Source organism: Hippopotamus amphibius, chromosome X, assembly GCF_030028045.1.
Source record: "Hippopotamus amphibius kiboko isolate mHipAmp2 chromosome X, mHipAmp2.hap2, whole genome shotgun sequence".
Taxonomy (NCBI): domain Eukaryota; kingdom Metazoa; phylum Chordata; class Mammalia; order Artiodactyla; family Hippopotamidae; genus Hippopotamus; species Hippopotamus amphibius.
In genome coordinates this window covers 7,476,264-7,500,199 of record NC_080203.1, presented here as the reverse complement: position 1 = coordinate 7,500,199, position 23,936 = coordinate 7,476,264, and the positions used below count along the sequence as shown (strand labels likewise).

Here is a 23,936-nt window from a genome sequence, read left to right as displayed (position 1 = left end):
TATCCCTGTATTCCCTCCCTTCCTTGACTCCCCCCCCTCGAGTCCCCCCCACCCTCCCCGCCCCAGTCCTCTAAGGCATCTTCCATCCTCGTGTCTCGCCTTTTTGAATGTGGTCCCTTTGCTGGGCAGGGTGCTCAGCTGTGATCTCAGTGGGCCCAGGGGGGCTCCAAAATGAAGAGCCAGTATCCTGTAGCCTGTATAACTGCCTGGGATGGAGATGCTGAGGTGAGAACCTATCAAGTGGTCTGAATGATTATTTCACATCTACGTTTGCCTCAGACTGGATACTCCGTGTTTGTCCCCATATCCCAGTGCCTGGCCCATAGTAAGTGCTTAGTGAATATTTAGTCAATGAATGAATCTCCAGAAGTGTGAGTAGGTCATCATACTTATAAGTGATGAAAGAATTCGGACAGCCGAAGTGGCCGGCCTGGTGGTGGAGGGTACAAAGCGAACAGAAAGGAGGCCAGCCGAGTTCAGTAAGGAGCGAGCAGGAAAGAACTCTAGCTCCAGGTGGGGAAGTCAAGTCTAGAAGCCCGGGGCTGGAACACAGATAGAAACACAGCATCACGACGTGGCAACTTTCCCACGGAGCAGGCAGATGCAGGGGGAAACGGGTGAGTTCCGGAGGCCCAAGCAATCACCCCGGTGGGGAAACAGTCCTGGAGAACGTGGAGCTGGATACCGGTGATCAGAGCAGCTGGAAGCAGGAAGCTGATCCACAGGCCCAGGTGAACTCATCGACAGAAGTCACCAACTCACACACCTAGGATGTGGATCTTAAGCACAGAAGCATGGGGTCTGAACAGGAGGCTCAGAGCGAGCAGCAACAGTTGAGTTAGGATCGTTGTGGGACAGAGGCTGTGCATCCTGTCTAAGGCCAGTACTACGCAACAAGTGTCAGCGGGGTGGAGCCCCCAAGTGGAAACTGGCTTGGCTGTGGGTAAGTTTACAAACTGAGGGCAGGGAGCCAGGCTGTTCCTGACAGCAGAGTATGATGGGATTAAAAAGGGCAGCTGAACTTTTCTGAACTCCTGGTCAGAAAATGGTCCCTTTATTCCTTCTTTTGCTCTTTTACTTTTGCTTTTCTTTTCCCATCTTTCTGCCAATTCCATCTGTTACTTCTATTATTATTATTAAACGGGTAATGTATAAATACCTTTTTATGTTCATTTCTATAATATTCAGACTTACTGTTACTTCTCTGAAGTCTAGCTCAAGACCAGTATGGTCTAAGAAGGCTTTTGACCCTGACCCCATTCTGGTGTTTTCATGTGTATCCTTGGAACTTCTAATTCTATTCTTTTTTTTTTTTTTTTTGGCACACGGGCTTAGTTGCTCCGTGGCATGTGGGATCTTCCTGGAGCAGGGATCGAACCCATGTCCTCTGCATTGGCAGGCGGATTCTTAACCACTGCGCCACCTAGGAAGCCCTTTATTCTTTTTTTGGGGGGGGGCGCTCCCATTACTATGACCTCAATTACTGTCACTTTGTAAACTTTCTAGAGTTTCATTTATGCTCGTTGCAAGCTTTCAAGGAAAGGGCCTGTTTCCCCCAGTAAACCCCATTATCAATTCATTCATTCAGAGCACATGTTGAATACTAAGTCTCTACTAGGTATTTAATCTACAGATTACTTGCTTTCAGAAGAAGCTGCTGGCCAGCACGGAAAATATATTTATTGTCAGATATCTTTTTTTAAAAAAGAATGTAAGAGGAACGTAGTTCATATTGGGAATGCTGATTAAGCAACCAAACTCAGTTCAGTTTTATTTTAGGGCTAATAGTTGGTCTAGCCTAACTGGGTTGGCCTTTTGCCAGCTCTTTTTGCACAACCTCATATGTAGCCCTGTGATACCTGTTCCCCGACAGGGAAGTTAGCTGTTCTTGCTAAAGGTCATCATTATTGCACGTGCTGTAGTTTATTGCTCCTAACCTGGGAGAATCCCCTTTTAACGGGTTCAATTTTCATAAAGTCTTTTCTGCTCTTTGGAGCAGCCATAATTTAGTGCCCCCAATTAATTGAGGACCTACAATTTCATACATAGTTAACTACGCCTTCAATCAGTATTTGGTGTCTAGAAAATAAGTCCCCAATGGACATTTGCCCCTACAAGTCATACTGCACCGAAAAATTGGTGCCTGTTCGCCGACTGTTTCTCCTTCAAATGTTCAAGTTCAACAACGATAGCAGTAGGCCAGGTGGAGAGTGTTTCCAAGAAAAAGAGCACTCAATGCCACTCTAGGGTATCTGACAGAGAAATGGAAGTGACTTTAACTTCCTCCAGGTAGATGAGTCAATGGTTATAATACCCACTCTTCAACCCATGCTGAATGAGTGAGGGTCCCCAAGAAGCTATCCATTTTTTTCCAATGGGTTGTAACTGTTTGGTGGAAGCAGTTACTCAACCCAGTGGCTGACAAGCCCTCACCAGTTATGGATTGTTCAGATGTGGCAGCTCACCCTCCTTCAAAACCCCTGGGAAGAAGTATTTTTTAACTGTTCACACAAATTTCTGACCGAGATGGCCACTGTGGGGAAGGCTGGGAAGTCAAGAGCTCTGGGTTCTGGACCCAGCACGGCCACTGACTCTGTGTGCGAGCTTGGGCATGGCCCTTGCCCGGATCCTGTTTGTCTTTCCCCAACTCCAGGACACTGATCTTTGCCAGCCAGCACTACACACTGCGAGAAAATTGAAAACAGGCCCGCACGACGAATGCTCATAGCTGCATTATTCATAATAGTCCCAAAATGGAAAAAATCCAAACGTCCATCAACTGGCAGATGGATAAACAAAACACAGTATGTCCACACAACGGAATATTATTCAGCCAAAAAGAGGAATGGTGTACTCACACATGTAAGAACATGGTTGAAGTCGGAATACATCATGCAAATTGAAAGAAGCCAGACGGAAGAGGCCACACATTATATGATTCCATTTACATGAAATGTCCAGAATAGGCAGATTCATAGAGACAGAAAGTAGACTAGCGGTTGCCAGGAGCTGGAGGAAGGGGAATGGGGAGCAACAGCTTAATTGAGTATGAGGTTTCCTTTTGAGGAAGATGAAAATGCTCTGGAATTGGATGCTGGTGATGGTTGCACTATTCTGTGACTATACTAATAGCCACTGAATTGCACTCTTTAAAATCAAAGAATCGTCAGAGTAACTTGTTGAAAATAGAGATTCCAGTTCCCTGTCTTATAGATCTGGCAATGAGAAAGTCAGGAGTAGGTACTGGATAGGCTATGCTTTTAACAAGTGGCCAGGTAACCCTAGTTGCCAGATAAGTTTATAAAGCACTGTAGTAATGACTTTTTCCCAAGACTGCTTCCAGGTCTCTACTACTTGACTTCTTTGCTATTCGAATGACTCATTTGGTTACCATGTGCTGTGCACTGTGCACTTGAATTAGTGTACCAGACACCCCCCCACCCCAGGAGGCAGAGGTAGGTGGTGTCAACAGTGTTTGTCCTAGTGGAACTTACATCTAGTTCTTTGAGTACAGGGGATGTTCTCAATGTCTTTTATATTTTAATTCATGTTCTATCAAACAACCAACCAAACTACTATAAAGAAAGAGACCAGCACATCTACTTAATAAAATCTTTTTTACGTGGGAAAAAAAAAGATGCAGGCTATCACAGTGTGGCTTTCAACCAAATTACTCTCCTGAGGTCTAGTCCCGCCGAGTCCACGGCTGACTTTCACAATCCCTTTGCTTAAATTAATAACTGAGAGACTCGCTGGTCTTTTGGAGGAGCCCAGTAATATGGAAGACTCCACACTGAGCCATCATTTCTGAGGCAGCTCTAGTCCCTGGCAACACAGAAGGCTGAATACATTCGAGGTTTGGGGGAAAGCCGACCCAACTGCCTAGTGGGGTGGGGAGGGGGGCTCAGAGCAGATGCCTCTCTTGGCGCTTGGAAGGAACTGCTTCTCACACTATCCGTCGCTGTCACAAAGCCTTGAAAATTCTGAGGTCGGCCTTGAGAAAGAAATGAAACCACTACACAATGGTGAGATGGAGATTTCAGAAAGGGTGCTGCGCTATTAATACTTAAGGTTTGGAGACACATTGCCTGAGATGCTGCTGATGGTTTCAAATGCAAACGTGTATTCTCAATCAAGAGTGTGCACTCAGTACATTTCTATGATTGAATTGAGGAAGAAGAAAAGACAGCAGAAGGCTTAAAATCAGGGAGGGGCCACCCAAAGAGTTCACAGAGTCTCAGAATTCCTGGCTAATTCTGCTGCCCATCTCCTCTGCATCTCGGGAGCTCCTGGTCTTCACAGGGCTCTGCATAGCTAGAGGAGCGAGGTTACAGGAGGAGGAGACAATGATGTAACCAAGTCATTTATCCTGCAAAAATATTCCTGCTTTGGATAGAGCTATTGAAGACCATCCTTTTTTTTTAGACTAGAATGCTGGGGGAGTCATGAAGCTCTTCTGATTCAATCCCCCCTGCCTCCTGACGGAACTAGGCCGGGCAAACTGCAGCAGGAAGCCCCGCCTAGGGACTTCAACATCTGGCTGGCTGTGCGGGGACTCACCCTTATTTCTCTCCTACCCTCTTCTCCCTCTGTTCCCTTTTCCTTCTTCCCTTTTCTTTTTTTTTTGGTCCCTGATGTAGGGAGCAAGGAGCCAGAGATGAGTTAGCCTTGGTCCTTGCCCACAGGGAGCTCTGCTGTCTGTGTCCCCCCACAGACGGCAGGCAAACGAATACCAGGCAAAATGGTCCCTGCTTAACAGCCGTGTGGAGAGGAGCCTGGACATTTATGCATTTGTATGAGCCTTTCCAGGAAAGTAAGATGCAAAGAAAACTGACTTGCTGGTTTTCTGCTGGGACCTCCTGGTCCATCTTTTTTTCCTTCTCACTCTGTTCTTTTGCCAGTTAGTTGCAGCAAACATCCTAGGAAGTATTGTTTGAGGGAGATTTATTAAATATTTCAAACTAAATGCAGTCAGTGGAGGATAATGGAAAGTTTGTTTTGTTTAAGGAGCAGGGGAATATTTTATTTTATTTTATTTTATTATTTTATTTTATTTTATTTTATTTTATTTTATTTTATTTTATTTTATTTTATTTTATTTTATTTTATTTTATTTTATTTTATTTTGTTATCTTCTATTTCTTAAGGGAAAGACTGCCCTGATTCCCAGAATGCCATGATGTAAGGACACCTGTTTCCTTCCTTGGAGGAAATGCTTTTAAAAAGCAAGACCCCTTCCAGATTTCTCAGGGCTCCTAGGTTCTTGGATGGTTGTGAAATGAATGTTTTCAGGATAGAAATGTGTGTGCTAAAAATCATAGAATAACAAGGCATCTCTCTGACTACTAAATGCTTGGGCTGTGGTCTGTTCGATGTGACAAGCTAGAATTAAGACCCAGAATCTTTCTTGCAGGATTTAACAATGCTGGGGATTGGTAATTCACACACAGCTTTTGTGTCACACCAGCCAGCACTGAGAAGTCGGGGCAGGGTAGTAGGCAGAGTTTGAGAGCTTACCTCTACGGTGACTCAGAGTTCAGATTGATTAATATTTGTTCAGATTTTATCTAATGGAATACTTGATTGTACAGAATTGGGGAAATTCGACCTGGACAAACCCTGTAATTTCTTCTTCCTGGAATTGAGACTGTTAAATAGGTCCTTTAAGTCTGGTTTAAGTTCATCAAGCACTGCTTGCATATACATTATTATTTTCCTCTTTAGACTAAAATCTGAAGAAATGGTAATACAGTCATGAGATACTGCAAGTAATCTGATGAGAAAAACAAAGACATATTGCTTATTTCTCACTTTTTTTCTCGTGTTACTGAATGCCCTTCCCTCCTCTAGTTGTTTCCTTGTGATTTTGTGCCACAGTTTAACACCGCACATGTCCTAATTCTGCAATACGGTTTGCTGAGTATCTCTAGGCGTGGAGAATAGAGCTGAAATAAAGTGTATTTTTAGCCCGTGGTTAACTCCTGATTGCCCATGCACAGAGATGTAGTGCTGCAAAGGACATGGGCTTTGGAGGGAGCAGAAGCTGTGTAAGAACCCCAGTCGTGCCCTTCAGGTAACAAATTATTAGTTGAGCTGCTGCCATTTTTCACTTAGTCAATGTGTGAACACGTGTAACAGACAATCTTTCGGAAACTTGGTTTCTTCATCTGTAAAATGGAATGATAGCTGTCACTTAGTATGTGCTGGGGAGTGTGCTGAATCCTTTGCATATATTCCCTTAATCATAAAAACAATTCTACGCCATAGTTATAATTATTGTTCCCATTTTACAGGGGAAAAAACAGAAGCACAAACAACTTAAGTAACTTGCCCCAGTATGCAAATTATTTACTCTTCCTGAGCCTCAGTTTCCTCCTCTGTAGCATGTGATAATAATAGTGCCAAATTTATAAGATTATTGTAAGGATTAAGTAGGCCAAATAGATAAAGCCACTTAGAACAATGCTTCGCATAGAATAAGTCCACGAGATTTCTGTTTTATTACTTTTAAGGAACTTGTCGCTTTCTGAAATTACCTTATATGTGTATTTACTTGTTTATTTTCAGTCTCTCTTACTAGACTGTGAAGTCCCATCAGGTCAGGGCCTCTGTCTGGTTTCTTCCCTGTTATATCTCTAATGCCTATGAGTGGCTGTACACAGAAGGTAGTTACTAATTATTCTATGAATGAATGCATGGCCGTGTTAATGACTTCTACAATTATCTGTCAAGGAAATGACAAGTTTGCCGCCTTTCCATTCACTTCCTCCACGATAGCTAGTTCCCACAGAGCACTGACTTGGTTTGCTATACATTTAGTGGCTCCTCCATTTAACAAGGAAAGCTTTTCTACCTTTTAACTAAACCAAATCTGTGTGATCTCCATTTCTGACTATACTTGGCCTAGACCATTTATTAATCTAACATAATACACAGCGCAGCACAAATGTGCAGCAAGGCTTCCCCAGATGGGAACCTTGAGTCCACGTAGTCTGTTTGGGCAGGGGAGCATGGAAACAGGATTAGGGATCGGGGTATCTTAGGGACCCAGTCACATGGGGATATGAGTCCAAAAGGACAAACAAGATCTGGATGTTAATTTGTGACATCAAAGGATAGGGAGTTTGGTCCAGAGGCCCAGATTTTGGGAATGAGTTTGATTAAGGAGCAGCCCAGCTACTGATTGGTGAGGAGCCCTCTAGGCATTGAACTAAGAATAGGGGCAAAAATGCAGTTGCTGGGATAAGCTGGGTTACTCAGCAGGGCTCACATCACTCCCATGGTCAGCCTCCTCCAGTGTTTTCCTATCACACTCAGAATAACATCTGAAGTCCTTAACATGGCCCGGGCCGTGTTTCAGAAACTAACTATCCTGCAGGTAAGAATCACCCAGAGGTTTTATTAAAAGTTTTTACTCTCATGCCAGAAGACAATAACTCCCCCGTCCCACACTGCTGTTTTCTTCTACCAGTCCTTAGGCGAATTATCCTAGTTTCTTTCTTCTTTTTTGATGATTTTAGCTCTTAGCCCACTGTCACTCTCTCCACTACTACTCTTGTATTAATTATTGGTGACTTCAGTACTGACATGGATGGTCCTTCCAATACCCTGACCTCTCAGTTCCTTGACCTCTTCCCTCCTCCAGTGACCTGGTTCCATGGCCACATCCTCGCTCTTGTCATTACAAATAACTGCAATCCCCACAACTTCAGTTTCTTGCCCCCTAGTCTCTTTCAACCACTTTTTTTTTTTGACCACATCACGTGCCGTTTGGGATCTCACTTCCCTGAGCAGGGATCGAACGTGGGCCCGCTGCATTGGAAGCGCTGAGTCTTAACCACTGGACCACCAGGGAAGTCCCACTCTTTCCACTGCTGTCTTTGTGGCTCATTCTTTCCAATGCTTGACCTCCAACCATCCCTTCAACCATAGCAGACCCTACGACCCATTGATCCTACAAACTTTTCACTGTCTCTCACCCACCTGATAAACTCTTTCCTCCTGAATTCCATGGTCAAGCATTATAATTGCTTTGTGTATGTATTCTCGATAGCCTTGCTCCCCTCTCACTTTGCTTAGCAAGACCATAACCTACCTTGCAACTGGAAATGACTAGGAAAAACCCCACCAAGATGCTGGTTGGTCTTACTTTAAATTCACTGCCACGACCCTCAGGTGGATCCTTGTTGCTTAGGTCCGTAGACTCTCCCACTGTCATAATGACTGTTTCATACCTTCTCCTCACTCCCCAAGCTTCCATCTCTTCCTTTCCATCTTAACGTTCAGCTGCTAGCCGTGCTTCCTCTTCCCTGAGAAAATGGAAGCAATCAGAACAGTTTCCGCAGACATCCACCCCATCCACTTGCCTGTCTTCCCTCCTGTTAAACTGATAAACTGTTTGTGCTAAATCTCATGGTCAGTTCTTAGCTCTCATCTTACCTGACCTAGCAACCCCGTGTTGACACAGCTGAGTATTCCCTCCTCTCGGAAATGCCTTCTTCACTTGACAGTCAGGACACCAGGCTCTTGGTCTTCCTCCTCGCTTGCTGGCTGGCAGCTTGTCCTCAGTCTGTTTTGCTGCCTCCACCTCACCTCCCCAATCTCCAAACACTGGAGTGGCCCAGAGGCAGTCCTGGGACTTCTTCTCTATCTATGCTCATTGCCTTGGTGATTGCAGCCAGGCTCACAGCTTTAAATACCATCTGCCTGCTGACAACTCCTCAGTTTATATCTCTGACCCAGACTTGACCATCCTGTATGCAAGTGCAACCCACCTATAGCCCCAGCGCTGCCAGGTCTCCTTAGTAGATTTGGTTTTGTTTGTGCCTTCGCATGTAGCCAGATCTAAAGTAGAATATGATTTTAAGGATGTTTATTTTCTGTCTTCCCTCTTAGAATATGCCTCATTGAGACCAAATTTTCTTAATTTATTTAATTAGTTAATTAATTAGTTTTTATTTTTTGGCTACATCGGGTCTTAGCTGCAGCACGCAGGATCTTTGTAGCAGCACATGGGCTCTTTGCTGGGGCACACGGGCTTCTCTCTAGCTGTGGCATGAGGGTTTTCTTTTCTCTAGTTGTGGCACGCAGGCTCCAGGGCATGTGGGCTCAGTAGATGTGGCAGGTGGGCTTAGTCGCCCAGCAGCATGTGGGATCTTAGTTCCCCCAATGGGGATCGAACCCACGTCCCCTGCATTGCAGGATGGATTCTTTACCACTGGACCACCAGGGAAGTCCCAAGACAGAATTTTTATCTGTGTTTTCTTTTTCAATTGATGTATCCTTAATGCCTCAAATGGTTCCTCCCATGTAGTAGGTGTTGAGACTATTGAATTTGAGTTCCCAGAGGAAAAGCCCTGATAATTGGCTTATTTAACATGGGCCCAAGGTGACTGCCATATATATATCAGGGAAGTTAGGGGAGTTCTGACCTAATCAAATTCTCTATTAGCTGGCTCCTCCTGATCTCCCTGACTGAATTTTATCCATTCTCTGTACTGCTCATATTGCTTTACTACCCTGGTCTCTTCATGGTTTCTATAACATTCCAAACATCTTCCAGCTCCAGGGCCTTTGCACTTGATATTCTCTCTGCCTGGAATGGTCTTTGCATGACTTGCTCATTCAGGTTATTCAGGAAGATATGTATTTATTTATTTATTTTATTATATTTATTTATTTATTTGGCTGCGTTGGGTCTTTGTCGTTGCACGTGGGCTTTCTGTAGTTGCCGGGAGCCGGGGCTACTCTTTGTTGTGGTGCGTGGGTTTCTCATTGCGGTGGCTTCTCTTGTGGCAGAGCAGGGGCTTTAGGCGCACAGGCTTCAGTAGTTGTGGCTCGCGGGCTCTAGACCACAGGCTCAGTAGTTGTGGCACACGGGCTTAGTTGCTCCGTGTCATGTGGGATCTTCCTGGATCAGCGCTCGAACCCAGGTCCCCTGCATTGGCAGACGGATTCTTAACCACTGTGCCACCAGGGAAGTCCTCAGGATGATATTTAGTTTCTTCATTTGAATTCAGTTTATTTAGGGCTAATAAATATTCAGGACTATTCCTAAAAGACCCTGTCATTCTCAGTCTCCCACCTGCTCTATTGTTCTTCCTAGCACTTATCACCACCTGCAATTAGGTAATATGTTTATTTTTTGTCCGTGTAGATGACAATGTGAAAATTATAATAGCTAACACTTGCTACCTTCCAGATACTATTATAAATGCTTTGCATATAGTAATTATTTTAATCTTCACAACTCCAACATTAATTATTACTGTTACCGTACTCACTTTGTAGATGTGGGAAACTGAGGCATGGAGGGGTTAAGTAGCTTGCCTGCGGTCACACTGCTAGTGAGTAGCAGAGCCTGGACAGTTTGGCTCCTGAGTCTGCCTCTTCTTAGGTGACCTAAAAAGAAGGATTTGTGTCTATTTTCTTTACCATTGTAATCCAGGGCTCAAACGGTGCTAGGCGCATAGGAGGTGCTCAATAAGTAATAGTCACATGTTGAATCTTTGGGGCTTTTATTAGTCTGTTGGGGCCGTTTTAACAAAATACCACAGACTAACTGTCTTAAACAAGAGAACCTATTTTCTCACAGTTCTGGAGGCTGGAAGTCCAAGATCAAGGTGTCCTGGGTTTTGATTTCTCCTAAGGCCTCTCTCCTTGGCTTGCAGGTGGCTGCCTTCTTATGGTGTCCTCACCTGGCCTTTCCTCTGTTTGTAATATACCCTTGGTGTCTCTTCCTCTCCTTATAAGGATACCTGTCCTATTAGATTAGGGCCCCACCCTTATGACCTCATTCAACCTTAATTAATTACCTCTTTAAAGGTCCTATCTCCAAATACAGTCACATTGGGGGATTAGAGCTTCAGCATATGAAATTTGGAAAGACACAATTCAGTCCATAAAAGGGCTGAAGCCCAACTCCTAGAGAATTAGGATACCAAGATCAGAAGGATACCAAGGACAGGACGTGCCAGGGTAGAGAGAAATTTGTACACCATGTAGTCCATTGGTTTTCAAATTCTTTTATTTTCTTTTTAGAGACCGAGTCCTTTCTCAAAATAATTCTCCCATAGAAGACTACAATAGCAAGCATGCAAAGAGGGGATGCACCCTTGGGAGCTGAGGTGGATGGCCATGTGGACCCCTGTGAGTACTGTCACTGGAAGGCCCCCTGACCAAATCCCAGCACCTCACGTTATAGAAAAGACGTCTGAATCTATAAAGCACCTCAGACACTCCATATCTGCCATGTCTAACAACAGGCTTAATTTCGGCTCAGAGAGGGTGGCTGAATCTCCAGCTCAGGATTTGCAGGCTCCAGCTGGAAGCCTGGAGACCTTGGCAACAGGAAAATAGGCGGGCCTTAAGCCCAGGGAGTAAGAAAGGTGCCCATCACAAGTGCAGCAGGTATAGCTGGAAAGGCACAACCTCACCCCAATCAGAATAATGACCAGGCTGCTGTGGCCTTTATATTATTAGCAACTCATCATTTTTAATGAAAGGTTTAGGCTGAGTTTGAGTGAGACAAAACACTGCAGTTAAAGTTCTCCAATTGTATAGCTCTATATCGCCTTCATTCTAAAGCACAGGAACTGTTGAAAACATTATAAATCACTCCCAAGTGCCTCAGTTCAAATATTATTTCAGTATGCAAATTATAGTCATAAAGCATAATGAAGCACATTTGAATATCTAGTACAAAAGTCACTGTATAAATATAAAATAGGAGTGAATGAATGTGGTCAACGTTTTATTCTATAAATGCAGTTTGCCTCCCGAAGTCTTTAAAGAGCTTTTGGTCAGTATTTGGAGGGCCCATCTAAATTCCACAACCAGAAATTGTATTGCTTTGATTATGAAAGAATCAAGAATATGAATATATATTTATGTGTGTGTGTGCATATAGATATAGCTATACACATAACTTTGTCTTCTCTAAATTTCCTACTACCTCCCCAATTTTAAGGGGGTTGTCTGGCTTGGCTATTCCTTGACTCAGGGATTCTTACAGTCTGGAAGTCAGAAGTATGCACAGGACCATGTTGCTGGCAGGGCTGGGATGTGGGAAGAACTCAGAGAAGAATGGCTGCAAGATCACGTGAAAGAGCCGAATATGAGGCTGTCTTGCTGAAGATAGGGTCCCAAGTAACAGTCATCCCACTGAAGATCCCATGGGGACTGGGACAGTTTTTGTCCCAGGAAATGCTAGTGGCATAACCTAGAATCCCACTCAAAACTTTGGTGTTGAGTCCCTGGGGTTTTTGTTTAATGCCAAGTGGTAGACTCCCCATGGATGACTGAGTTTGGATAGCCTAGCATTCCAGGAGCATAGGCTCTCAGAACTGCAATTAAGATGGTTTAAAGAGAATATTAAAAAGATACGACCAAAGATATCTTTCTCGTACTTCTACCCGTACCTGTGTCCGTCTCCGAACATAAATGGGGATGAAGGTCTCATCCTTGGTCTTATGATTTGCTTTTGCTCTTCTCTTTCCTTCCCTCTCTTTGTCAATCATGTCCTATTACATCTCTTATATTACATTCATGTTGTATAAGATTCTGAAGTTACCACTGCTTCTGTCAAGACCCAGTGAAGATTGATGTTTTCTAAGAAATCTTGCCCACCCTGATCCTTATCTGCTATCTTAATGTCTGCCTCTTTGGAACTTTAGATATTAGTTTGTTCCCTATTACCAGGATCTATCATTTGCAAAACATTCTGGAGTTTCTTTTACACATTTTATCTCTCAGAGTAGATTACCATCTTCTCAAGCAAAGGGCTATATAAGGGCCTTTTATTTAGTTAATAAAGTCCCGTGCTCAATTCAGTAATTCAAAGCATTGTGGAGTGTTTGCTTTGTGTAAAACAATGTATCAGGTACTTTTGAAAGCAATGACCAGACTAATTGTTTTTGGAAGGAGAAATTTCTGATCAGATTTAGAAGTGAGCCTCAAAGACCTAAGCACCCAAGCTTCATCACTTTTGCTGACCTTGTAGTCACTCCCTTTGCCCTTGTTTCTAGAACATTCCATGGTTCTTGGCTTCAGGAAACCTATCCTTGTCCCTGGACCATTCTCTGTCCTTTTCTGTTTGTCTGAAGCTGAGTATCTGTTCATCGTTAAAGCCAGACTATCCATTGTGAAATGCATCTTCACTCTTTGTTCTAGACTATTGTATGGGTCAGTCTCTCTAGTATTTGTTTTCTCAAAATGTGGTCCGATCCCTTAGTGTGCTTGATAAAATGCCGATTCCTAAGCCCACTCCAGGACCTTCAAAATACCAGTAATACCTGTGATGGCGTCTGGGGATGTGCATCTTCACATATTTACCCCAAGTGATTCTAAAGCACACCAGTATTTGCGAGCCCTATCTCTAGAAGCTCTGTGGCCACTGTGGTGAGTTCTAGCTCGACTCTCACTGTCCCTACTTTGCCTCCTCTTCCTTCACCTGGAGAGTAGACTGCCTCCTGTTTCTGAATGGCTCGCTCTAGTCTGTGAAATTAGCTCTTGCTTAGATGCAAAGCAGATCCACCAAACAAGGACTGAGCTAGGTGGCAAGCCAAACCCACTGTTGATATAACCACACCTCCTGCTCATTTCTTTGGCTATGTTCCACTCATTTCAGGAACCCAGCGCTCTTCAAGGGGATGGTCTTCTAGAAGCTTTCATAATTTGGGCTATACTCTAATAATTTAAGTGAACATTAGTCGTGATGCAGGCAAAATCCCACCAAGGAAAGAGGAAGTTCTATGTATGTTCAAAGCCATGTACTCACACAGAAGCCATTTTCAACATTTTCAAAATATTGTATATGTGCATTCATTTCGATACTGTTTATCATGGATGCTTCATGTCCTGGATACTATGCTAGCTTTAAAAAAGTATTACGGAGCAATGTTTACATGTGGTGGGCATCTTCTCGTTCTGATTGGTGTTTGGCTGCTCAGTTTCCTAGAGAGTTGAGTCAAAAGGAAAGAAACCATTTATTCAGTAAATATTTAATGAACACCAGGCACTGTGTTGGGTCCTTGGGACACAGTTGTAACCAAGAGAGACATGGCTGTTGCCCTCTTGGCATTGACACTGTAATGTGGGATACAGGTAATAAATAGATAAATGAACTGAAATAATTACATATTGTGAAATGCATACACTCAATGCAAACAACGACCTGGTATATTCTAGGGGCTAGAGCAGAGATGAAGAGAAGTGGATGGATTCAAGATACATTTTGGAAGTGGAGCCATCTAGACTTACTGATGGATTGGATGTAGGGGGATGAAAGACCAAAAGTAACAAAGCTGATTCTTAGACTTCTGTCTTGAGAAATGGAGTGGATGTTGGTACCATTTACTTGCATGAAAAAGACAAGGCATGTCATGTTTTGGTGATAGAGGGACTGGGGAATGAAAAGCTCTAAATTAGATATGTTATAGTTGAGATGTTCCATGAGAAAAGCAAGTGTATACAGTAAGTCCCCCACATATGAATCTTCAAGTTGTGAACTTTCAAAGATGCGAACATGTGTTCCCATGTCCAATCACATAAATTAGGGCACGTGTCTGGCGTACGTTGTCACATGTGTGCATCCTCTACAAGTGGCTGTGCTTTTGTGTACTTTACTGTACACTACTGTATGGAGTACAGTAGTACAGTATCTATATTTCAAGCCCAGGATGTCCGGAAGCAAGCATAAAAGCAGCAGTGATGTAGTTGGCACTACTATCAGCCCCTGTGTGCCAGCTGTTGTACCGCACTACTGTACTTTTCAAGGTTCTGTACCGTAAGAATAAATATGTTGTCTTTATTTTTTGTGTTTGTTTTTTATGTATTATTTGTATGAAAAGTATTATAAACCTATTATAGTACAGTACTATATAGCCGATTGTGTCAGTTGGGTACCTAGGCTAACTTTGTTGGACTTACGAACAAATTAGACTTACAAACGCAGTCTTGGAATGGAACTCATCTGTATGTAGGCGACTTTCTGTATTTTGATACGTGTGCATGGAATTCAGGAAAGGACAAGGCTCGAAATGTAAAGTTGGGAGCCATTAGGTTAGAGGTAGACTAATTTTTCTGGGTAGAGAATGTGGAGACAGAAGATAGAGAGGAACCAGGAAGCTAGCAAGTATTTGAAGAGATGCTCAAACGCACTAATGACAACAATGAGATCACCCAATGGGAAAGGTAAACTTTGAAAAGTGGAAAATGCCAAGCAAGTGTCAATGCAGATGTTGGATCAAGGGGCCCTCATGTACTGCTGGCAGGAGTGGAGACTGGATCAGCCATTCTGGATGGCGAGCTGGTAGTACAGGGTCAAAGGAAACACATACTCCATGACTTACCAATTCAGTTCCTCAGTGTGCAGCTCGAAAGGTCAGCGGGAGACACTAGCAAGGATGTTCAGGGCAGCATTGACAATCACAATGGTGGCGGTGAGCTGGAGATGATCTGTGTGTCTACCTCTGGGGGAGTGGACACGCAGGATGTGGTGTGAGTCAGCACCCCATGGAATACCATGCAACAATAAGTAGTGGGCCAGATGAATCTAACTTGTGTTGAGTAAAGGAAAGTGGAAACCACCATGCCACATATGATGCAATGCCATTTACATAAGTTAAAATATATGCATACAAGATGACTCTCTGTATTTTATAAGAACACACAAACAAAATGATACACACTGAGTACATTAGAATGGTTATCCACAAGGCCAAAGGGAAATGAGATTGGAAAGTGGTGATGAACGGGAGTAAATACATAAATAAAACAAGAGAAGGGCCTTGTACAGGCTGATGATAATGGGCCGTGATCTGAGGACTAATAAAACCAGACGCTCCACAGGTTGAAATCAAAAGGAGAGAAAAGCAAGCTCCAGACTGAAGAGAGGCAGCATTTAGAAGTTAGAAGAAGTGAATGCATGAGTTCAGCAGGCAGGTATCATGTCCACCAGGCCCTAAGAATACATGCACGAAGCATTCACGTGGTGGTTCCCTGCTGGAGGTCAGGGATTTCTCCCTTCCTGTTTTTTGGAACTCCAACCATCCCCATCCTACCAAGGTTTTTGTGTTTTAACTCTGGAGATAAATAATACATAAGTCAGATGAAGCATTACTGATTTGTCTCTGGAGATACTATTCTTCAACATTTTTTTGGGGGGGGTACACCAAGTTCAATCATCTGTTTTTATACACATATCCCCATATTCCCTCCCTCCCTCGACTCCCCCCACAACCATCCCTTGAGTCCCCCCCACCCTCCCCGTCCCACTCCTCTAAGGCATCTTCCATCCTCGAGTTGAACTCCCTTTGTTATACAACAACTTCCCACTGGCTATTTTATAGTTGGTAGTATATATATGTCTGTGCTACTCTCTCACTTCATCTCAGCTTCCCCTTCACCCCCTGCACCCCCCAAACCTCGAGTTCTCCAGTCCATTCTCTGCATCTGCGTCCTTGTTCTTGTCTTGTCACTGAGTTCATCAGTACCATTTTTAGGTTCCGTATATGTGAGTTAGCAAACAATATTCGTCTTTCTCTTTCTGACTTACTTCACTCTGTATGACAAACTCTAGGTCTATCCACCTCATTACATATAGCTCCATCTCATCCCTTTTTATAGCTGAGTAATATTCCATTGTATATATATGCCACATCTTCTTTATCCATACATTTGTTGATGGGCATTTAGGTTGCTTCCATGTCCTGGCTATTGTAAATAGTGCTGCAATAAATATTATGGTACAGGTTTCTTTTGGGATTATGGTTTTCTTTGGGTATATGCCCAGGAGTGGGATTACTGGATCATATGGTAGTTCTATTTGCAGTTTTTTAAGGAACCTCCAGATAGTTTTCCATAGTGGCTGTACCAACTTACATTTCCACCAACCATGCAGGAGAGTTCCCTTTTCTCCACACCCTCTCCAACATTTGTGGTTTCCAGATTTTGTGATGATGGCCATTCTGACCGGTGTGAGTTGATACCTCACTGGGGCTTTGACTTGCATTTCTCTGGTGATGAGTGATGTTGAGCATCTTTTCATGTGTTTGTTGGCCATCTGGATGTCTTCTTTGGAGAAATGTCTATTTAGGTCTTCCGCCCATTTGTGGATTGGGTTATTTGCTTTTTTGGTATTAAGCTGCATGAGCTGCTTGTATATTTTGGAGGTTAATCCTTTGTCCGTTGTTTCATAGGCAACTATTTTTTCCCATTCTGAAGGTTGCCTTCTAGTCTTGTTTATGGTTGCTTTCGCTGTGCAAAAGCTTTTAAGTTTCATGAGGTCCCATTTGTTTATTCTTGATTTTATTTCCATGATTCTAGGAGGTGGGTCAAAAAGGATCTTGCTTTGATGGATGTCATAGAGTGTTCTGCCTGTGTTTTCCTCGAGGAGTTTTCTAGTGCCTGGCCTTACATGTAGGTCTTGAATCCATTTGGAGTTTATTTTTGTGTATGGTGTTAGGAAGTGTTCTAATTTCATTCTTTTACATGTTGCTGTCCAATGTTCCCAGCACCACTTATTGAAGAGGCTGTCTTTTTTCCATTGTATATTCTTGCCTCCTTTGTCAAAGATAAGGTGTCCATATGTGTTTGGACTTACTTCTGAGTTCTCTATTCTATTCCATTGATCTTCCTTTCTATTTTTGTGCCAGTACCATACTGTCTTGATCACTATGGCCTTGTAGTATAGTTTGAAGTCAGGAAGCCAGATTCCACCAACTCCATTTTTCCTTCTCAAGATTGCTTTGGCTATTCGGGGTCTTTTGTGTTTCCATACAAATCGTAAGATTTCTTGTTCTAGTTCTGTGAAAAATGCCATTGGTAATTTGATCGGGATTGCATTGAATCTGTAAATTGCTTTGGGTAGTACAGTCATTTTCACGATGTTGATTCTTCCAATCCAGGAACATGGTATGTCCCTCCATCTGTTTGTGTCGTCTTTGATTTCTTTCATCAATGTCTTAAAGTTTTCTGCATACAGATCTTTTGCCTCCTTAGGCAGGTTTATTCCTAGGTATTTTATTCTTTTTGTGGCAATGGTGAATGGGAGAGTTTCCTTAATTTCTCTTTCTGCTCTTCCGTTGTTAGTGTATAGGAATGCAAGAGATTTCTGTGCATTAATTTTGTATCCTGCTACTTTACTAAACTCATCAATGAGTGCTAGCAGTTTTCTGGTAGAGTCTTTAGGGTTTTCTATATATAATATCATGTCATCTGCAAAGAGTGACAATTTTACTTCTTTTCCAATTTGTATTCCTTTTCTTTCTTTTTCTTCTCTGATTGCTGTGGCTAAAACTTCCAAAACTCTGTTGAATAATAGTGGTGAGAGTGGACACCCTTGTCTTGTTCCTGTTCTTAGAGGGAATTCTTTCAATTTTTCCCCATTTAGAATGATGTTGGCTTTTGGTTTCTCATATATGGCTTTTATCATGTTGAGGTAATTTCCTTCTATGCCCATTTTCTGGTGAGCTTTTATCATAACTCGATGTTGAACTTTGTCAAAAGCTTTTTCTGCATCTATTGAGATGATCATATGGTTTTTATCCTTCAATTTGTTGATATGATGTATCATGTTGATTGCTTTGCGTATATTGAAGAATCCTTGCATCCCAGGGATAAACCCCACTTGATCATGGTGTATGATTTTTTTAATGTGCTGTTGGATTCTGTTAGCTAGTATTTTGTTGAGGATTTTTGCATCTATATTCATCAGTGATATTGGTCTGTAATTTTCTTTTTTTGTGACATCTTTGCCTGGTTTTGGTATCAGGGTGATGGTGGCCTCGTAGAATGAGTTTGGGAGTGTTCCACCTTCTGCAATATTTTGGAAGAGTTTGAGAAGGATAGGTGTTAGCTCTTCTCGAGATGTTTGATAGAATTCGCCCGTGAACCCATCTGGTCCTGGGCTTTTGTGTGTTGGGAGATTTTTAATCACTGCCTCAATTTCTGTACTTGTGATTGGTCTGTTCATAGTTTTATTTCTTCCTGGTTCAGTCTTGGAAGATTGTATTTTTCTAAGAATGTATCCATTTCTTCCAGGTTATCCAATTGATTGGCATATAGTTGCTTGTAGTAGTCTCTCATGATGTTTTGTATTTCTGCAGTGTCCGTTGTTACTTCTCCTTTTTCATTTCTAATTCTGTTGATTTGCATCTTCTCCCTTTTTTTCTTGATGAGTCTGGCTAATGGTTTATCAATTTTGTTAATCTTCTCAAAGAACCAGCTTTTAGTTTTATTAATTTTTGCTATTGCTTCTTTCCTTTCTTTTTCATTTATTTCTGCTCCAATCTTTATGATTTCTTTCCTTCTGCTCATTTTGGGGTTTCTTTGTTCTTCTTTTTCTAATTGTTTGAGGTGTAAGTTTAGGTTGTTTATTCGATAATTTTCTTGTTTCTTAAGGTAGGACTGTATTGCTATAAACTTCCCTCTTAGAATTGCTTTTGCTGCGTCCCATAGATTTTTGGTTGTTGTGTTTTCATTGTCGTTTGTTTCTAGATTTTTTTGATTTCCTCTTTGATTTCTTTAGTGATTTCTTGGTTGTTTAATAGTGAATTGTTTAGCCTCCATGTGTTTGTATTTTTTGCAGTTTTTTTCCTGTAATTGATATCTAGTCTCATGGCGTTGTGGTTTGAGAAGATGCTTGATATGATTTCAATTTTCTTGAATTTGCTGAGGTTTGATTTGTGACCCAAGATGTGATCTATCCTGGAAAATGTTCCGTGTGCACTTGAGAAGAAAGTGTATTCTGTCATTTTTGGATGGAGTGTCCTATAAATATCAACGAAGTCGAGATGGTCTAATGTGTCATTTAAAGCTTGTGTGTCTTTATTTATTTTCTTTTTGCATGATCTGTCCATTGGCGTAAGTGGGGTGTTCAAGTCTCCCACTATTATTGTGTTACTGTCAATGTCCCCTTTTATGGCTGTTAGCATTTGCCTTATGTATTGAGGTGCTCCTATGTTGGGTGCATAGATATTTACCATTGTGATATGTTCTTCTTGAATGGATGCCTTGATCATTATGGAGTGTCCTTCCTTGTCTCTTGTAATAGTCTTTACTTTGAAGTCTAATTTGTCTGATATGAGTATTGCTACTCCAGCTTTCTTTTTTTTTTATTTATTATTTTTTGGGGGTGTACACCAAGTTCAATCATCTGTATTTATACACATATCCCCGTATTCCCTCCCTTCCTTGACTCCCCCCCCCAGTCCCCCCCACCCTCCCCACCCCAGTCCTCTAAGGCATCTTCCATCCTCGAGTTGGACTCCCTTTGTTATACAACAACTTCCCACTGACTATCTATTTTATAGTTGGTAGTATATATATGTCTGTGGTACTCTCTCGCTTCGTCTCAGCTTCCCCCAAAATATGGAATGCTTCACGAATTTGCGTGTCATCCTTGCACAGGAGCCATGCTAATCTTCTCTGTATCGTTCCAATTTTAGTATATGTGCTGCTGAAGTGAGCACTCCAGCTTTCTTTTGACTTCCATTTGCATGGAATATCTTTTTCCATCCCTTTTCTTTCAGTCTATATGTATCCCTCGGTCTGAAGTGGGTTTCTTGTAGGCAGCATATAGAAGGGTCTTGTTTTTGTATCCATTCAGCCAGTCTGTGTCTTTTGGTTGGAGCATTTAATCCATTTACATTTAAGGTGATTATTGACATGTGTGTTCCAATTACCATTTTCTTAATTGTTTTGGGTTTGTATTTGTAGGTGTTTTCCTTTCTTGTGTTTCCTACTTAGGGAAGTTCCTTTAGCACTTGTTGTAAGGCTGGTTTGGTGGTGCTGAATTCTCTTAACTTTTGCTTGTCTGGAAAGCTTTTGATTTCTCTGTTAAATCTGAATGAGATTCTTGCTGGGTAGAGTATTCTTGGCTGTAGGTTTCTCTCTTTCAGGACTTTCAGTATATCCTGCCATTCCCTTCTGGCCTGCAGAGTTTCTGTAGAAAGGTCAGCTGTTATCCTTATGGGTTTTCCCTTATATGTTGTTTGTTGCTTTTCTCTTGCTGCTTTTAATATTTTTTCTTTGTGTTTAATTGTTGTTAGTTTGATTAATATGTGTCTTGGTGTATTTCTCCTTGGGTTTATTCTGTATGGGACTCTCTGTGCTTCTTGGACTTGGTTAATTATTTCCTTTCCCATGTTGGCGAAGTTTTCCACTAGAACCTCTTCAAATATTTTCTCAGACCCTTTCTTGTTTTCTTCTTCTTCTGGGATGCCTATAATTGTTGGTACGCTTAATGTTATCGCTGAGGTCTCTGAGACTGTCTTCTATTCTTTTTATTCTTTTTTCTTTTTCCTGCTCTGTGGCAGTTATTTCCCCCATTCTATCTTCCAACTCACTTATTCGTTCTTCTGCCTCAGTCATTCTGCTGGTTATAGCATCTAGAGTATTTTTAATTTCAGTTATTTTGTTATCCATTGCTGTTTGTTTTTCTGAGTTCTTATGAACTGTTTCTTGTACTTTCTCTATTTTGTTATCGAGATTTTGTATTATTTTTACTATCATTACTCTAAATTCTTTTTCAGGCATTTTTCCTATTTCCTCCTCATTTATTTGGTCTTGTGGGTTTTTTTCCTGCTCCTTTGCCTGCATGGTGTTTCTTTGTTTCCTCATGGTTGTCCAGCCTTTTGGGGTTGCTTGTCCTGGTGATAGAGGTGTTTATAGAAGACTGTCCAAGCCTCAGACTAATGTCCGAGTGTTGGGTTAAAGAAATACTAAGTCTAGGAAACACATACGTGTATAAGACACACAATTAATGAATCCATTAGGACATAAGGCTCTGGAAAGACCTGACAGAACCCCAGTGTGCTATCAGATATTCAAGGAGAAACCCAACAGAAATTGACAACTGAAACAGAACAAATCAGAAACAAAAGCAAAAGCAAATGAACAAACAAATAACACCTTACACATACAAACACTAATCCAGGGAGATTTTGTAAGCTAGGATGAAATATAAAAAAGAGCTAGAGTAGCACCAGAGAGAGTGGAGATTCTCAGAATGAAATTAGACAATTGTACTAAGAACTAAGATAAAGACAAAAACCTAATATTAAATACCAAGGTGGTGTGTCATCTGGAGAATTGAGCAAGGAGTCTGAGCAGAGCGATAGTGTTGCTTATAAGTATGTTAAGATAAAATAAAGTAAAAATGGCTGGAAGAAAGGGGAACAGAAGAGCGTAGTGTGATTGGAAATATGCAAATAAAAAGAAAGGAATAGAAATGTGTAAAAGATAGGGATGAAAGGAAAGTATGAGAGATATATTGTCCGTACTACCAAAAAGTTAGCTAGAAATAGTATTTAAAAAGGCAAAAAAATAAAAATAGAATAAAAAATAGCATTAAAAATTTATGTTATAAAACTTGTAGATCTCTTAGGACTAAGATCGTAATTAATAAAGGAAAAAGAAATCCGGAACTGATCCCAGAATGGACCAGTTCAATAGGATTGATACTAATATTTCTGTTTCCTTAGAGTCTCAGCTGTAAGTGTCCTTCTCCTTGCCTTGGGTTTTTTTGCATTATTCTGTGACCAGCAGAGGTTCCTTTATTGTTCGTCTGTAAGCGTCGGTGTGTGGGGAGGGAGAGGGTACAATAGTGGCTCCTCCTCCTGGGAGTGAGTGAACAGTGGTGCACTGTTGTTTCAGTTGGGCTTGGAGGTGCCTGTTGTAGAGGGACACCGGTGGCTCAGGTGTAAACAGAAAGTCTCAGAGTTGGGCCTCTCTCGGGTTTTTGTTTTTTTTTTTTTTCTTCTCGGCAGCCTCCCTGCTGCTGGCTTGCAAGGGGTTTTAATCTAGCCCCGCCCGAGTGCCTGAGGGTGCTTGTTATCCCTGAGTGCCTTAGGTGGCCCGCAGGGCGTCTCTCCACTGCCTGTTGCAGAGGCGCTGAAAGAGAGGGAGAGGCTATGCGCACGGCTCCTCCCCCCCACCCGTGAGCCTGCAGCCTCCAGCCGCCATCATGGCCGGGCAGCTCTCAGGGGCAGGCGCTCCTCGCCGTGGACCTCTTCCCTCCTGTCCTCTCGGTCTGTCACCTTGCTGGCAACAATGTTTCTCCCCCTGAACCAGCTCTCCGGTTCCCACGCTCCCGCTCCCGGACCCTCTGTTCAGCTGTGGATCGACGTCTCGGTCCGGGAACGCTGAGCTGCGGTGCGGACCGTCCGTATGTTTCTCACTCCCTCCCGTCTGCCACAGCTCCGCAGCTTCACCCTCTTTGAACCTCCCTACTGGTCATGTCGGGCTCCTTGCGGTCCTTTCCAGCATCCAAGGCCGTCTGCTGGTGTTCAGCTGGATCTCTGTGGGAATTATTGCATCCTTCGGTGCATTCCCAATGCATCTGTGGAGAGGGATGCACTCCACGTCCCTCTACTTCGCCGCCATTTTTTTCTCATCTTCAACATTTTAAGAGTAAGTGGGGCTACAAAAATATGTTCGTGCTGCCATTTCTCAGATATGAAATGGCAATCATTTGGCCCTTCTAATCTCTTGCCTGGTCTATACCAACAGCCTCCTAATCGGTTCCCTTGCCTGAGAGTTCTCCTCCAATCTACCCTCTATGTTGTCAGAATGAAAGTTCTAAAAATACAAATGTGATCAAGTCATCCCCCTCATTAAAAGTGGTCTCTGACTCACCAGTGTCTTCAGGAAAAGTATCCCCTGCCTGGAGCAAAGCATCACGATATGAGAAGACCAGGGACTTGGGGGTTGGACAAATCAGGTCGACCATTAACTGGCTATACGACCTTATGTAAGTTACTGCACCTCTCTGAATTTAGTTTTTATACCTGTAGAATATGGGATAAGAATTCCTAACCTAGAAGGCATTGTTTCTCACACTTGTAGAGTGCGTTAGAATCCCCTGGAGGGCTTGTTAAAAGAGTGCTGGGACCCATGCCCAGAGCTACCAATTCTGTGGGTCTGGGATGGAATGT

The 23,936-nt window shown here is 42.4% G+C and overlaps 1 non-coding gene across 1 annotated transcript; it reads right to left on the bottom strand.

Moving 5' to 3' along the window:
• Positions 1–20,364: 20,364 nt before the first annotated feature.
• LOC130842825 (U6 spliceosomal RNA) lies at positions 20,365–20,471 on the bottom strand. Its single transcript, XR_009050597.1, has one exon. It is a non-coding gene; the product is annotated as a U6 spliceosomal RNA (small nuclear RNA).
• Between the last annotated feature and the right edge of the window lie 3,465 nt (positions 20,472–23,936).